Below are 17,686 nucleotides of genomic sequence, written 5' to 3'. Positions count from 1 at the left end.
CTTTAGCACTTCATCAACTAAAAAAATAATAATAATTAGGCCAGAAATGGGTTGTTGTTTCACTTATAAAAAACTGAGGAGAAACACTTTATACAGCATCAAAGTAGCTTAAATTGACAGAAATAGAGAATGGGTTGACATTACAAAAACATTGACTATGTTTTTGTAATGTTTTATACTGTGCAAAAGCGAAGGGCCTGATTGCTGTTTTTTTCTGCAGTTTTTGCTGACTTAAGTTGACTAAGTGTAATTAAAGTCTGCATGAAACAGAAGTTATGATCGTCTTTTCTTTCCTATTGTGACATCCAAGTGAAACCGCTTTTTGGACAAGAAAAATGTGGGGCGAGACTTGATTTTGTCCCTCAAGAATTGATTGGATTGTTGTCTTTGGCTATTGCTATTCATTTAGTAGCCCTGACCCTTTCCATATTTTGCCATATTCCTTATGTTTCGGTTTATTTTAGGCAGCAACCCCCAATGTCATTATTTATCCTAAATAGTGGTATGTTTTTTTGTTGTTTTTTCAGTCTACAGCCCAAATGCGCAAAATAAGGTTCTTGTTATCATTTGTGAAGTTATTGAAAATGTTGTGAAGTTTTTAAGGACTTATCTAGATAGATAGTGTTATCGTTCTTTTACTTTATTTTTTTTTAACTTTTTGAAATTACATTTTAGGGGCAGAAAATGTTAATCTATAAAGATTCAGTCATAAATGTACCGCTTAAAAATCCCTGAAGTGTTTGTTACTGAAAATAATAAATTGTATTACTTGTTAAACCAGTCCCATGCGCTAGGTCTCTCACACACACAGCATGGATCATTCAGTGAGAGGGAAAGAGGAAACGTGTTGAAGCAGAGTGATGAAAGCATCAGTGAGACACTGTCTTTCAAACACTGGTGCTTCTTTCAAGCAAAGGAGCTCATTTCCTCTTGCACCTGCAATGCGTTGGACATCTTCCCTAGAATCCTTGACCTTTAATGAGCCTCTTTTTATTAGGAGAAAAGAACAGAGAATTACTGATGTACTTATAAAACACTGCTTTTATGCATTTTATTCCTTTATCTTGGGTTTTATTTTCTGTAGTTCAACAAAAGTTTAAACTTTGAGCTCAAATGATCATCTGATTTGTAAATGGAAAACTGTGCATTTATCTGTTGAATTTGTCTGCATTTCTGATAAGAATGTTCTTTAATTATAATGAAAATATAAACTGAATAAAATGCCAGCACGCATGAATAGCTAATTATGTTCATTATAAAAGAGAAAAACACTATGTCGTGTAAAAAAATAAAATAAAATAAAAAGCTGACATATTAGTGTGTTTATGATTATTGCTGCATTTACATTACCAAGTCCAAATAAATATGTGGAATCTGCATTTAAATGTCTTGTTTTCCCCTTTCCCTATTAATATTTTATTTATTTTATTTATATTATTTGTCTGTTATTATTTACTTACAGTATGCATTTAGAATAGTGTATCACATGTAGTGTAATAGTGGGTGATACAGAGTAAAGGAAATTAGAAAAATACAGCCTCTATGTCAAAGTCAAGAATGCAACTGTAATTTAAAGCAATTTACACCATATATGTAGCCTATAAACAGAGAAAGTGCAGGGTTTACTTAGAAAAAAGACATTAGTTCTAACATTTGGTGTTTTGTGATGTTCTAACATGCATAGGCTAATTTTCAGGCATTTAAGAAATGTCAATTTAGAACTTAAAATATTTGTTTTTGCGATAGGAATTGATCAAAGGGTCTGAGATAAGTAATACTGCCTTTTCTATGCTGATAGGCGACATGGACTCGATCCAGCTCAATTTCCAGAATCTACTTCCGCGTTTTACCGCCCACCGCTGACGACTGAGAAGACTTTTTACCTTGAGTATGTCCTAGTGTATCACTCCGCAGGGTCAGTGAGACTTTTTAAAAATACCTCCATGTAGTTTTTAACAGAAATAACTTACATGTTTGGCACATCACACCTCATATATTCGGTTTATAGATGTTCTGTACGAGTTGTGCGCAGTTTAAAACGGTAACACTGTCTTATACGTTAAAGTGGGTCTATTTGTCCGTTGCCGTGACAGGCAGTGTTTCGGTCTCTCTTAAACATGGCCACCATGATGGAGTAAACGCTACAACTTTAAAATTCATATAATCGAGGAAAACTATGCTTCTTTCACCCAAATGAGGAATGTTTCGACCTGAAATATCGTACCAAACGCTTAATCCACATGAGAGCTTTGGGAAAAGTTTCTTTTTGGATTACATTCTGAATTAAGTTGGCTGGAAGCTGGAAAGGAAAAAAGAATTGCATCAATTCCGTAAGCATTCGCTACTCTTTCATCATTACATACGCTTTCTGCCGGGATTATTTGTTTATATGTTAATGTTTATAGTTGTGTTTGGGTAAAATGCGCGCTATTTTGATGTTTGAAGTGAAAAACAAGTGTTGTTTTGGTTTGCATTTGAAAGTGGCGATAGTTGCAGCCTGTGTGAGTGTGAACTGTGAGAAGAGTAACATTGAAACATTCTAATGACAGATTGTTATAAAGTCTGAGCGCGCATATATCAATCCGCGGCTTTACGTCTTTAATTTGATTGAGGTCTTTAACTAATGACATAACTCCCTCACCATTAGAATAAACGAAAGTATTACATTTCATACGGGACCTTAAAGGACAACGAGGAAGTAACGTGAAAAATATCTATCTGGGTTATAAAATGAGTTTGTATGTCGATGTTAGTTTCAGTTGAGAAAATTGTTAAGTAAACGTCACACCGACGTTTGGTGGCAGAAAGTTGTTTTGTTTTCACATGGGTCCAGCCATCTTACTCGAGTCAAGATAAGAGCTGCTAAACTAACTAGTTTCCTTCAATCCAGGCTAATTTATCCCAGGGCTAACCTTCTGCTTTAACATATTGATTTTGTAACTGGGGATTCTAACTTCCTTAGTTGTGCCAGCTTTTATCAAGTTTGTACGAAGTACTATGCTTTTCCAGCTGTACAGGGTTAGTTGACATGACATGTCACGCAGTGACAGCAGTCAGTGTGACGTGTTATACGGCGTCTACAATCATTATTATCTAATTCGTGTGCAATTCTTGCACATAGTTTTTATGAGCTTGTAGTTGTAGGGACTACATGGAATATTTTTCTTTCTTTCTTTTACATCTGTTTTGTCTCACTATATGACTATTTAAGTGAACAGCTACATTATTATAAATGAAATGTGAAAGAAACATTTAAAAGTATTGTTAAAAGTTTTTTTTTTTAAATACACTTTTATATATATTAGCCTATGTGTTCTTATAGTTAATGTATTGTATTGCATTGTAAATAACGTTGTATTGGTGTCATCCACCCAAAGACACTTAAAGGGATAGTTCACCCAAAAAATTTAATTATCCCATGATTTACTCACCATCAAGCGATCCTATGTGTATATCTTCTGTCAGATGAACACAATCGGAATTATATAAAAAAAATCATTGCTTTTCCAAGCTTTATAATGGTAGTGAATGGCAGTTCTGATTTTGAAGTCCAAAAAGTGCATCCATCCATCTGTCATAAAAGTAATCCATACGACTCCAGGAGGTTAACAAAGGCCTTCTGAAGCAAAGCGATGGGGTTTTGTAAGAAAAATATCCATATTTAAAACTTTAAAAACTCAAATAACTAGCTTCTGGCAGAAGGCCTACGCAAGTCGCCTTAGGCCAAAAGAGTAACCCCTGATGCGATGAGTAGCGTAACCTCGGATTCGTCTCCTGGTTCAAATAAATAAGGCTGGGCAACACACTTAAGCTCCTCATCTCTTATATCAAAATCCTCAGACATTTCTCTTTAAAATTTCTCGTTTTAGACATCTAGGCTAATTCGTGACTGGTGTTTTGTTTTGCTCTTTCCTCTGCGCTTCCACATTCGCCAATACGTCGTGCGTCAGGTCAGGGGTTACTCTTTCGCCGTTATTCGATGCGTACTGCCGTCTGTCGGAAGCTATCATTGCTATAAAGTTTTAAATATTATTATTTTTCTTACTCAAACGCATCGCTTCGCTTCAGGAGGCCTTTATTAACCCCCTGGAGCCGTGTGGCGTTCTTTTATGACGGAGGGATGCACTTTTTTGGGCTTCAAAATGTCGTCCTCCATTCACTGCATTTATAAAGCTTGGAAGAGCCAGGACATTTTTTAATATAAGTCCGATTGTACTCGTCTGAAAAAAGAAAGTCATACCTAGGATGGGTTTAGGGTTATTAAACATAACAATATAAAAACAATCATATATTTAACAGTTTTGTTCCTAAAGTGTTTGGAGTGTGACCAAGACAGCACACCACACACTAACATATTCCATTCACAAACAACCAGAGTTCTGCGGAACACTTAGGGGACATGGTGGTGGAAAGAAAATATGAGATGGGAGGTATAATAACAAGTCAGTGCTTTTGCGTTCTCTCGCAAATGTTTTGCGTTCCCCCGAGAAACTTTGCGTCCGCTCGCACACGAGTGAACGCAAAGTTTCTAGGGGGAACGCAAAACATTTGCGAAGAGAACGCAAAAGCATAGCCAAATAATTTTTCTTTCCATCTATTTTTTTTTTCTTCACCATGTTGTCCCTTTAGGGGCTAAGTAGAGTCCCGACTGTGAACACAGGAAATTTGGCAAAATCTGTCATGTTGAAACATGACTTTAGAGTAGAAACAAACAGACGGGCAAGAAGAAATGCCATGATAATGTTTGGACAGCTTTTAACAGAAAATTAGCTGAAAATAAAGAAAAAGGTTCTTCCAAGCAGATTCAATCACTCTTAACATATCGCACCACAGGACAACTGATAAGATAATCTGTAGAGCCATCAAGATAATCGGGACTTTACGTAGGATTGTCGGAAGGCGAGAATCAGCCCTAAATCAGCCTGATTGATTATCTTGTAGTGTGTGGGGTGCCTTTAGGCTAGGTTTGGAATAGCATACACTGTGAAAAAAAAAAAAAAAAAAATCCTGTCATTTTAAAGAAAAAATATCACAGCTGTGGTTACCAGAAAAAATGGCAAAAATACAGTGTACAAATATTTTACTATTTAAAATTGTACAAAAAAAAATTTGAATCTAAATCTACTAAATCTGTCTTGTAACTAACATACTAAAAGCCACCATAACAAAACAGGGTAAAGAGAAGTTCATCAAAAGTAGCTGTTCCACAAGCTGAGGTAAATACTAGCCTAATATATAGAAGGTGCGTACAGTGTCATGCACACATACAAAACACCATCCTTACACATAATAATGCAATAAACATTAATTTAACTACATAAGATGTAACAGAAAACCCTACACAACTGATAGACAAAAAAATCTAAGAAGAAACATCAAGTGTGAGGGGTCACAGGCAATTCTGGGGATGTCAGTTTATTATAAAAATAATTCAACTTCCAAAACCATTACATTTAGTATTTCAAATGAGTAATTACATGAAGTTTATGGTTAGATTACAGTTTCCCATTATATAGTAAGGGAACTTACTGTAAACCAATGAACAGTTTTTTTTTTTTTTTTACTGTATAATTTTTCTTTTCTTTTTTTTACAGTGTGCTATTGTTTTCTGCAGTATACTGTGCACAATTTTCACATTTTCTGTATGAAAGGAATGACTAGTAGCCTAGAAATCTAGACGCGACCTAGCGGCAGCAAAAATTATTCTTGCAGCAAAGTGTGGTCTAGCAATTCTCCATTGACTTTTGAGCTGGAAAAACCAAAAACTGGTCCGGCCAATCAGATCGAGTAGAGTTGGTGGACGGCCTTAATATAATGACGGCAGAGTTATGACGGTTCCGCGTGATTTCCATAGGTGATTTCCCTCTGCTTGAAAACAAACAAGATGCTGCTGGCGAACAGCGGTCTTTTGAATCGGCTTTGGCCGCGACTCTGGATGACTTGGAGTTAAGAGAACGTCACTTAAGTCATTCCTAAAAAAGGAAGATGTGTTCGGAGTTTTGACGATCGGATACGGCAAAAGTTTAATATATCAACTAGCTCCGCTGGTGGGAAAACGCATGGGACTCACTCAGCCACAGCCGTTCGCTCTGGTTGGTTGTAGCGCTATCCTATTGCGTGCCGAGGGATATTGAAAGACAACCGTTTATCCCGCCCCTCGGATTGAGGTATGCCAATTGTGAGTTCCCAGACCATCTTGATGTAGGTCTGGCTTGCCATGCTAAATGACTAGGCCTAGCCTACACATTTTGGCAGAGCACAATATGCACACACTTTATGACAGAATGCACATTTTATTTCCAGTGTGATTTAATTCACTCATTATTTGACTAGACTACTGACAGTTAAGACCTATTTACACACAACATTACAAACTAGCCACTTTTTTTATTTTTAAAAATGATAAATGGGCACTACTTGCTACCATATGCAAACTGATTATTGAAATATAAATGTAATATATTGAAATATAAATAGTAGGACATATATTAGGCAGAATTGATAGTATGCACAGTATTTACTAAGCTTTCTCAATTCTGAACATTGCCTTTCCGCTGCTTCTGCAGCTCCGCTGAATGATTCTCATAATAGTAGGAGACCAATTTTCACTTTAAGTGGTTTAATGAGACACACGAGAATTGGTTGAGTTCAGTTGCATCAATGGCAGCCTCTCCAGAGGAGTTCAGATCAGACCTATTCATCACAATTCACCACAGCGAAGCCGAAGCTGCTCGACCTTGCACAGGATCTGCTGACGTACAAACACTGTTTAAGAAAACGGGCTGGAAAGCAAAAGTTGTAAACAACCACCCAGTTTTTGTTCTTAAGTTACTGCTAAATCAAAAAGGTGTTTTTGTTTAAATTCAATGTCACATGTCACAGCGGGAATGACGGTCACATTTTCTGCAGCGATACAGCCAGTGTTGTTTTCATAAACAAGTCCCACGGTACCTGGATGTTGTCTGGTGTTACATGCGTTCAGTGATCATTGACACCAAAAGCCCTCTGGTTTGGGCTACTTAATGTCCAGTCCCTCGCTTGGGCCAGTGCTGTTGAGTTTCAAGTTGCTATTTCGTCACATTCGTCTCAGTGAGAAGTTACCGAGACTAGTATCTGGTGAAGGATTGACTTGCCCTAGCGTGCTCAGTTTACTGTCATCTACCAGTGATACCTGAAAACGAAGTCTGAATTCAGTACAGCGGTGTTTGATGAGGCAGGAATTCTGTCACTGATTCTTATAGATCTTCATTGTGTATTCCAACAATGCTGGTCTTTATTTAAATCTGTAATAGTCATGCATTATTTTAAGTATAAAGTCTTTAATGTAGCTGGTTTGCTATATAAATGAACATTTGCTGAACTGTGTTCAGTATAATGTATGGCTTTGTTTGTGGGTATTTGTACTGACTGCTCACATTGCCACTTGTCTTCTGTAAGTTCTGATAAGATAAAGTTCATGATCTGATTGTGAATGTACATATACGTGCGTGTGATAGAAGTTTTGTCCTCCTTATGTCACCCTATAACTCTCTTGTACAGGGATCTTATTTATGAACTAAAACACCAAGAGCATGTCATATCATTATTAACACTGTAACCATCTTCAATAGTATAGCTGCAAGATATGGACATTCATGTTGCAATGTTTTTAGTGTGAAAAGATCACTTACTAACCTTTTGTGTGTTAAGTTATATTTTCTTTTTACCTTTACCATGGCATCGTTGAACCGGTAAACCCTGTAATGCTGTTAAACAATTTTGCAGCACAAATAATAATATATATATACAGGCCCGCCGACAGGGGGGGACAAACGGGTCTGTTGTGCCGGGCCCAGGGTAGGGAGGGGGGCCCAGAACTGGGCCCTCATTAAATTATGGAATAATTGTAAAAAAAAAAAAAAAAAAAAAAATAGGCATATTTGTTGAAAAAAATCTAATATTTGAGTTACATAAAAGCTTTTTATTCGTTTTCTTCCTAATTGTCCTTGAAATAGTGGTCAAGAACCCCCCCCCCCCCCCCCCCAAAACAAAAATGGTTTGGCCACTGATCGAAATATGATGTTGTCATTTGATTTGAAGTTCAGTAGGCTAACGTTACGCTCAAAATGTCCGGTCAGCACAAGTCCGGTGCTCAGAAAAGAAAAGAAAAGAAAAGAGAAGAAGAAAATAGAGGCCTTCGAGATGTCCTAAACAAACATTTTTAAAAAGGTGGTGACGGTGAAGCTGGAAAGTAACGTTAGTAAAGTCAACGTAGAGCAAGGTAAGAAACAGCGCAGCCAACGTTTATGAGTGTTGTCAAAGACCCGGCACTTCGGTACCAAGTCGGTACAAATTTCTTTTTAAACGTCACGCCACGGTACCAGGTTTTCTCAAACCCCGGATGCGCGTGCATGCCCAAAGCGCGTGCAGTTGCGTCCTCTTCATAAAAGCGCTGAGACATGGTGACCGGCGGTGCTGCTGCTGTGGTGGCTGTAAATCCACTTGTTGATAAGTAAGGAGGAAAGAGCCACATATGGAAATATTTTGGATATTAGCTCATAATAGCGACGCGGCGTGCTTGTTTTTACAGGCGCGCCTAAGTTCATTGTTGCATAGCATTAGCAACGACAGACGCCACGGGAGAGCAAACGCTTGTGGAAAGGAGAAAGCGGTGCGAACTGCGCTCTCCATGATGACGAGGAAGTATTAGCAAAGAATTCATTGATTTCTAGCCCTTGGATTAGCTTTACTACTATTTATGGAGATGAGAAATAAAAAGCCGGCTGAAATGCATCACTGTCATCAACATCGGTGAACAGATAATGGGTCAGATCCGAGTCTATTTTTTCTGCGCTGCTCTTGCTTAAAAGTGAAAGCACACTTTTGATGGACAAAAAATAAATGTGATTTCACACAAAAAGTGCCCAAAATGCACAGATTTTGCATGTCTAGTGTGTTTTAACAAGAACTGCAGTAGGCTATGTCAGAAAAGAAAATGAAGACATTTATAGAAAATGTACCCATTTAAACGTGTTTTTATTATTCATTTTGGGTAAAAGTATATGGTGTTTTATAAAAATAAAAAAAATCGTGGGGGGGCCCCATCTAAGATTATCTTGTCCCGGGCCCAGGCAAGACTGTCAGCTGGCCTGTATATATATATAGTTTTAAGAGAGGAGGTAATTTAAGTTAAATTAAACTTAATGTGTCTGTACAATTTCAGCTCAAAATACCCCCTCAGGAAGAGGTTGCAACTTTTAGACTGAACCTGGACGTTTCGGAATGGTTAGTGTATGTAGTTGTTGTGGAGTTACATTGATTCATCTCATCGACTTGCATGTGCCGTCATGTTTTACACAATTATTTGTATAAAACACACATCTTTTACACAAGTTGACACAGTTCCCTGAGGTCTTTATAGACAGTTGTGACATTTTTTGGTTCAAAATACTACAAGGATGAAGCCGGAGCGAGAGATTGCATGCTTTGCTCGAACTTTTGCCATTAGGTTAGAAGTGGTTACACTTGTCGCTTGCGAAAACCAAATGTCGGCGCCACGGGTGGAAACGTATACAGATTAAGGGCTGGTAATATTATAAGAAGATCCCCTTCCTACGTCAGAAGGGGAGCGAAACCTGATCGGCTTATTTTTTTGACATGCTCGCAGAGAAAGGCTTAACGAAACTGGGTTTCATTTTTCACTTTTTCTGGGTTGGTAGATGCACCCGGGACCCGATTATAGCACTTAGACATGGAAAAAGTCAGATTTTCATGATTTGACCCATTTAAGTGTTTCTTTGTTCTTAATTTTTTTACTACTTTTGTTCACTTGTAATTTTTAAAGAAATTGTTTACTTAACTTAAAACAAAAAAGTATTTGAAGGCTACATGTGTCACTAGTATTTTTCTTCAGCGAAGAGCAGGGAATTATTTATTTGTCTTTTGTAGTTTGATCAGGAGCAGAAATATTAGACTGCTGTCACTTTAAGACTATGCACTGAACTCGCAAAAGCTGTGATCGGGACAGTGACAGTTCCTTCAACTGTCAAGGCGCGCCTGCATCCGACATGATAAGCCCTGAATGAATGACAGGGTCCCCAATGTCGCGCAAGGTAAATAAGAGGATGCCATTTTGTGGAGAAGACTTGTAATAAGATTAACATCAATCAGATATTATGTTCAATGTTCGCGGAAATAATTACGGAAAAAAATATCAATTTGTGTCTTTTGAGAATCGATATCGAATCGACCACATTTAAAAAAAAAAAAACGCACACAGTGCTTACATCTACTGTTTTCGTGAATACTCGACATATTGGCATTTTAATTTGACATGTATCTGGCCGTTTATGCACGCAACCGAAGACAAAGGCTAATGCTTGTGCTTGTTCCACTCGGAGCGCGCACACAGAAAGCATCCTGTCAGTAGCGGATTCAGTTTCGTGGCTTATTTTTAATATTTCTTTTTAATATCAAGCACATCCCTCCCTTTTCTTTCTCAATCATTCATATTTCATTATTTATAACTTCAATCAGTATCATCAACTGAAAGATGCATGGATTACCATAAATACGACACAATTATAAGACATAAAGGTCTCTACGGCAAAAGCGAAAGTATCCGGAGAAATGTCTCAAAACACCAGTTTAAATAAAAGGATATTTTTGTCCTGTCACTTTTTATATACTTGTACATTTCTGCTGCGGTTCACTGCTAAAAATTGTTTTCACAATTACCACAAACAAGCTACTAAGCTGAGTGCTGGAACGCTCTGGTTTTGATCATGGTTTTAAATATGTCATTGAAACCATGCACTCCGATTGACTCGTATAAGGCATGACTTATGAATAAGGGTGCTCCGATTGATCGGTCGCCGATCATAATCGGCCGATAATTGCTTTGGGATGTGTGATCGGCGGTCTCTATAAAGGCCGATCCAGAAAAGCCGATCAGATGACGCAAAACTCGCGAGACAATTTTTTTACGCACTGGTAAAAATAGCTTCACCGGTCTGGCAATTCTACAACAGGGCTCTCAAGTGTCAAGCATTGAGCGTGACAGTCACTCATTTCGGTCTTTTGTCACGCTCTCCCGCCACACATTGTATTTCTCACGCTGAAAAACTATTTGTAATATATTTAATATGCCGCAGCGGCCAAAACTCTGGCCGCGCCGCTCTCACTGTGGAACCGGCATGAATCAAGCGCGTTTCCTCTGGTGTTGTTCGTCGAGCTACACAATAGCCAATCAGAAAATAGCACTATTGTATCTGGGTAAGATTTAACGCAACAACCAATGACAAAAATGTATCCAACCCCCGTGCGTCCGTCAAATCACTCAGACATATTTTCTCTCATCAAAACTGAATATGTTCATCAGCGGTTACAGTTATATCAAGCAAGGATACGTTTGTGTTTTATTTTGTGATTACACCGGAATGAATAAGAGTCCGCAACGGCGATAGATTGAAGCGCGCGTCCGAGTGAAGACTGCGCGAGACACAGGCACTGTATCCATGCAACTGATCGCCGCGGCAACGAGCGCGCAGCTTGAGTTCAAAAACACATTTTAGCGCTAGATTTCTTATTTAATAGCGAACTAAATGAATGATCTGCTAGTTAACTGAAGATGTTTTATTTATTTATATTAGGTAGGCTACATGGTGGGACAGACTTCACTGGATCTAAAAAAAAATCAATCTAACCATAGATATGACCAGTAGTGGTGGCTTTCTTAATCTGTTTAAAATCATTTTGCAAGGGTTCTTCACACACACACACACACACACACACACACACACACACACACACACACACACACACACACACACACACACAAAAGGTTTCTCTACCTCTCTCTTCCTCTCTAAATGCCCACAAAATCTGACAAAGCATCCCAGAAAAAAGCAAAGTTATAGATACAGATATGGAAGTTATTTTTTTTTATTTTTTTTGTTGCTGTGCACTTTACTACCTGTGGTCCTTTAAGTGTATTAGAAAAACTGATGGCTGACTGACTCTAAACTAAAAACAGCAACAAAAAAAGGCTATAGTCAAAATAATGTTTAAAGTAGTCTAAAGCTAAATTTAAAGACTCAGATGTTCTGTCTTTTATTCATTTTATTTTATATTCTACAGGAAAGTTGTATGTCAAGCCCTAAGCTGCTCCCAATAACCAAGCTGCTATGTTAATACATGTTGCTTGCAAATAAATACACAGGTGTCAATTCATTATGCATTGTCTTCTCTTAAATGTAATACTTAATGTACATTGTTGTTAAATATAGTTTAATAAGTAATGCTACATGATAAAAAGAAGTCTTCAAATAGACCCTGTAATCGGTGATCGGTATCGGGTGATACAGCTTCCAGTAATCGGCGATCGGTGATCGGCCCCAAAAATCCTGATCGGAGCACCCCTACTTATGAAATCGCTCATTCCTCCTCAGATCACATTATTTTGTGGACAATTAATAGAAATGCTCACTCTTTCTAAAGAAATGTGACGTAAACATATTTTATCAATATTTTTCTAAATGTGTAAGCCTTGGGTCTTAAAAGCCTTAATGGAGTTGTTTTGTGCATTCCTGTGATCGTAAATAAATGGAATTGGTGCAACTGAATAGTTATGTGTTCTCTTTATGTGTAATGTTAAATAGAATACCAGTTTGATTCAGCATGATTGATGTGTAGTCCTGACACAAATTAATACAGTGTCACTGTCAAATTTTTATTGTAAAACATAGGTCAAATATCAATGCTGTAATCCTAAGTCTTTAAGTAAAGACCTAACGTCCGCTTCTGTCATGCTCATTTTGCAATCTAGCTAGTTTTCAGTCAGCTGGTGAAATGGTTGGGTTGTGTGACGTCGTTTTACGGGGGTGTGTTAAGGGAAGGTTTTAGGTTAGCGCTGCCTACTATTTTGACCTCAGTGCTTGAGGTCAGAGGCTATTGGCCCCGTCCGGCACGCTGTTAGCCCTGGCTCGCACTGGCCCGACAGTGGAAAAGCGGCTAATATTGGTCGATCTCTAATTTGCTTTTTTTTTTTTTTTTATATCTTCAGATATTACAAAGTAGCTTGACCTGTTCATAAGCCTGCAACATTAATCAAGAGAGGGAAAAGTTTAACTTTTAGAGCAAACAGGTTGTTGCATTTATGTGAAGTGATGAGATGCATTGTGAATTCTAGAAATGAGGATAAGGCCAGGATTTTGCCACAGTTCGAAACGCATGTGATTCTTGGATTAATTGCAAAGTTTAACCATCGAGTGCAAGTTTATCATTTGCACGTGTTTTAGGTTCCCTCAGTTTAAACATTCATGAGATTTTAAACCATTTGAGTGTAAGAAAGCTTCTTGACGAGTATCCTCGTGAACCCAGTCGCTTATGGCTTATGTGAACAAACAATTGAGAAAGAAAACAGATGCGCATCATCGTATTGGATTTGATTTTGGTCGTAAAGTGACAGCAGCCTAATATTCCTGCTGCTATCTGTGTCATTAATGTTAATCAAACAACAAAATACAAAGATTTGTTATATTTATTAATACAGTGAAGACTATGCAGTGTTATTTTACATTTGACTTCAATTTCTGTATCTAAATACTGTTAGACTTACCTGAAAAACACAAATTGTTTCCTTTAATTGTAAGTTGTTCTATTATACAGACAAATAAGACAATATACGGGCATTGTTAAAAATTCATGGATAACTTTGATGAAAGGTTTTGATCCACTTCAAATGTTGACTACTGTATTTAACTATGCTTGTAAAAAATAAAAAAAAAAAATCTATGCATATTCACTCCCCTAGAATATCCCCCCAATTATTCTAGAATGAGTAATTCTTTCCAAATAGATTTATTCAAGTCTTCAGGGGATTAGCCTAGGCTATATTTTTTATATCATAATTGCAGAAAAACAAAATATTGTGTGGCCCTAATTTGAGGCTTACTTTTCTATCAAAGCGTGCCAAAATTAAACAATTACCATCAAAACGTAACTTTTTGTAATAGGGAATATTTAACATTTTGGTATGTAGAGCTAGATTTTCTAAAGAATACCAATATTAATATATCCAACAAAACTCTGTTTACCTTTAATTACATGCTGTTTAATGAACGCCACAGTAACGGGTGTTGGACATGTCAGTCAGTCTTTCAAATCTCTAACTTATGACTTGCTAGTGAATCTTTTTGACTGACTCATTAGAAAGAACTGGGTTCATAAGTAGTTTTTTTTTGTTTGTTTGCTAATCAGACATGAGTTGTGTTTGTTGTGTGCAGGAAACCTTTGAAAATGAAAGTAAAATGTGACGGGCATCAAACCGGTGCATGTTCACTGGCGCGGAGCAGAGTGAGCGTTTTCAGTTCATTCCTTATCATAGGAATGCCTGCGCATTTTACTTTCGCTTTCATCCTTGTTTATTTTTTTTATTTTAGTGTATTTCACACATTAACCAGGAATTCAGTTTCACATTCCTGGGGAATGCAACATCAACAATGCAACAATATAAATGTCTTGCTCTTGAGTGATAATATCACTCTTCTGAACTTGTTCTATCAATGTCAGTTGCTTTGTAATATCGGGAGAAACTTCTTTTACTTGAAACTTCTTTTTACTTTTTACTCAACGTGCCACTGTTTTAGAATGCCGTTTCATGCATTAGACGCTGCAAAAGACGGGAGACGTTGGACGCGAGCGCAGCGGTTAAAGACATCCGTATAGCGTTGTTGATAAACAATGGAAAAGTAGCAGTGGAATGGAATAACATTAGGCTATATTGGATCCATGAATTAGCCTAGGTCTTAAAGTGATAACAGCCTAATATTCTTGCTGCTGGCTCTGGTTTTTAATATTAATCAAACAACAAGACAAAGAAAAAAAATCGCTCACGGCTCTATATTGAATAACTTTTGCGACTTTTAATTCAATTTAAAACATTTGATTTATACAGTGAGGTCTATAATGTTATTTTACATTTTGATTACTTTATTCAGTTTCTCTATCTGAAAACTACTGTTAGACCATGAAAAGCACTGTTTGTTTTTTTTCATTTATATGTTTGTTCTATTGAATTTGTTATGCTATGGCTCGTAATTTGACTTTGTACTTGTCTTTAACAATATTTAAAATTATTATAAGTTAGGCTAGTTTATTAAGGTTAAATGGCTAAAAAACACAATAACCAGGCCTATTTTATTTTTTATTTTTTTATAACTTTTTTTGTGGTGGGGCCCAACAGGGCCAGTAGAAAAAATCCTTAGCATTGAGCCCTGGTGTGTGTGCTTCCAAAAAGGCAGCGCATTTATACAGATACTAGAATGATGATAAAACTGTCCCCCAACAAAACTTTTGGTATTCTGCATGCTTTAAATCAGACACAGAGATCAATTAGTTTGGAACGATAACATTTTTAAAAACGATTTAGCAACAGAAAGAGAGATTGTGCATGTCCATTATCTGCATCTACGGAGCATCCCTTTAATAATAATAAAGCTGCAAGTTTAATAATATCAAAAACAGATACATTACCACTTTGTGGTAGCTTTTTAGCTTTTCAGTATGTTATTAAACCTATTTTATTAATAAATATCGCTTTGCTAAGTTTATGTGCATCACCTCACCCCCACCCCCCGAAAAAAAGAAAAGAAAAAGCCACCGTCACAGCCCTACACTGAGTCACATGGCCGTTACTGGGCATTATGGTACTCCACCAGACTTCACAGTCTAAAGCTGTGAAGTTGCTAATAACAGATTGGCGTAAGCTGGCAGATAGATGCTGGCTTTCTGGTTCTCTTTTGTGTGCAATGCAGCATGCTATATTTAGCAACTTTATCCCTAGTGTTTGCACCTGTGTTATCTTAAGTGTATTGCATAAGCCACATAATAAACTCATGAATGTTGCAGTTACCCCATGGACATGTATCCTATGTAAATGTTGCAGACTTTCATTTGGGAGGTTGGGTACACTCTTATTTAAGTTAACAAATTCAAGTTGTTTGTAGCCCAAGGGTTGTAGGACAGATCACATGTTGAGTTAATTTTACCCAGGAAATTGGTTTATTTAACCCAGCTATTTTCCATATGCGTTTTGTCTTTAGAAATGAGTTGTTCATACTGTAAAGCGGTATGACTGACTGATGGACTAATCCTTAATCAAATTTGTTGTCGATTATTTTCCATTGTCGATAATAATCGATTTTCCCAGAACAATTCTATATAAAACAATAGTGGATTTAACATCAAAATGTAACATCTAATGTTAAAATGGATGTTTTTAAGGCTGCGACAACGAATCGATAAAATCGATTATAATCGACAACGAATTTGATTAAGGATTAGTCCATCAGTCAGTCTGCCGCTTTACAGTAGTGAACAACCCATTTCTAAAGACAAAATGCATATGGAAAATAGCGAAGGAGCTGCTGCTGGAAAGGTGCATGATCCAAGTTGTCTGAGAATGCTTTAAATGTATAGCGCTTCAAACAAAAGCTTAAGCATTTACCTTGTCTTGCTTTGACAGATGCGTGTGCTGTTTAATGGCTTTGACACATGGTTTCCTCAGCGCATAACTTACATTTCATGGTTAAATCCTTACCTGTAAATGTTAGAAACTCCGCGAGTATTTCCATTTAATATATTCTGACAACAAGTGTCTTGTTAAACTTCAGTGTTCAATGAACGAGCGCCGTTGGGTGCATAGTGCATACGCGTCAAACAAGACGAAGCGCAGTAGAACAGGAGCACAATAATTCTGACTAAAATGTTTTTGCTAAAACATTTTTTGTTAGAAATTAAGTTGTAGGTTTAAAATTACCGTATTCATCTAACACAAGTGATCATATTTATGATTAACAGTAAATGCACCATTGGTGGTATTGCCTGTTAATGCAATTTAATTACTATATTCAGACGAGTGAATGTGTTCCTCATACCTCAAGTTAACATTTTGTGCTTTTATTTTTTTTTTATTATCATTTTGATTTAGTCATTTTAATTTCTGCTTTAAAATAGTAAGCAATCAGTTGATTTTAGGTTTAGAATGTAATGTCAGTATTTTTTAAAGAGTTTTTGCATAATGTATGGCATAGTCTAGATACATCATCCACTATATTTGTTTTCATAGGCTTTATATTACACATTGTTTGGAGGACAGCATTGGGCAGGATGTGGAATAGCATTGTTTAAAATAATTAAATATTTTTTTTTAATTAAAAAGATTTTTTTAAGGTATAATAATTTTTTGATTAATCAAAAAATAATCGACAGATTAATCGATTATCAAAACGATTGTTAGACGAAGCCCTAAACGTGTTTAATGTAACCTTCTCCCTTTAAATACTTTGGTCTGTTCAAGAATAAATTATGCAGTTTTATATTATTTATTTGAAAGAATTAAAAGAGCAGTTTCATGTCTATCCTTTTAACTGACAGAGGTTGATATGGAATTTAGAAAGTAGTAACTAATAAGAAATGCATTATTTTATAGAGAGAGTAATTAATTAACAGTAATCGAATTACATTTTTAGAGTAACTTGCACAACACTAGCTGAAATATGACTGACTCCATAACCTGCCCTTAAACAAAGTGCACAGTTAGAACATTTTTACATCCAAAGTATTTATACTTCGAATCTTTAAGAATAAAATCATTATTTTATGCAAGGTATCAGGCTTTTCCATCATGTAAAAGGCAGATGTGACA

General features: G+C 36.7%; 1 protein-coding gene across 11 annotated transcripts in view; it reads left to right on the top strand.

The window, feature by feature from the left end:
- Positions 1-1,941: 1,941 nt before the first annotated feature.
- Positions 1,942-17,686, top strand: part of kmt2ca (lysine (K)-specific methyltransferase 2Ca) — a 164,091-nt gene continuing 148,346 nt past the window's right edge. For 7 of the 11 annotated variants that reach the window (XM_056249816.1, XM_056249818.1, XM_056249819.1 and 4 more), the window contains exon 1: positions 1,942-2,330. The gene's annotated coding sequence lies outside the window, so the exon portion shown is untranslated. The remainder of the gene's footprint in view (positions 2,331-17,686) is intronic. The other 4 variants (XM_056249820.1, XM_056249822.1, XM_056249817.1 and 1 more) reach the window with 1 other exon arrangement.

The sequence above is a fragment of the Rhinichthys klamathensis genome, unplaced genomic scaffold (genome assembly GCF_029890125.1).
Source record: "Rhinichthys klamathensis goyatoka isolate OS25496 unplaced genomic scaffold, OSU_Roscu_1.1 h1tg000064l_1, whole genome shotgun sequence".
Taxonomy (NCBI): domain Eukaryota; kingdom Metazoa; phylum Chordata; class Actinopteri; order Cypriniformes; family Leuciscidae; genus Rhinichthys; species Rhinichthys klamathensis.
Note: the sequence above shows the minus strand (reverse complement) of the source record. Positions and strands in the feature narration are given on the sequence as shown.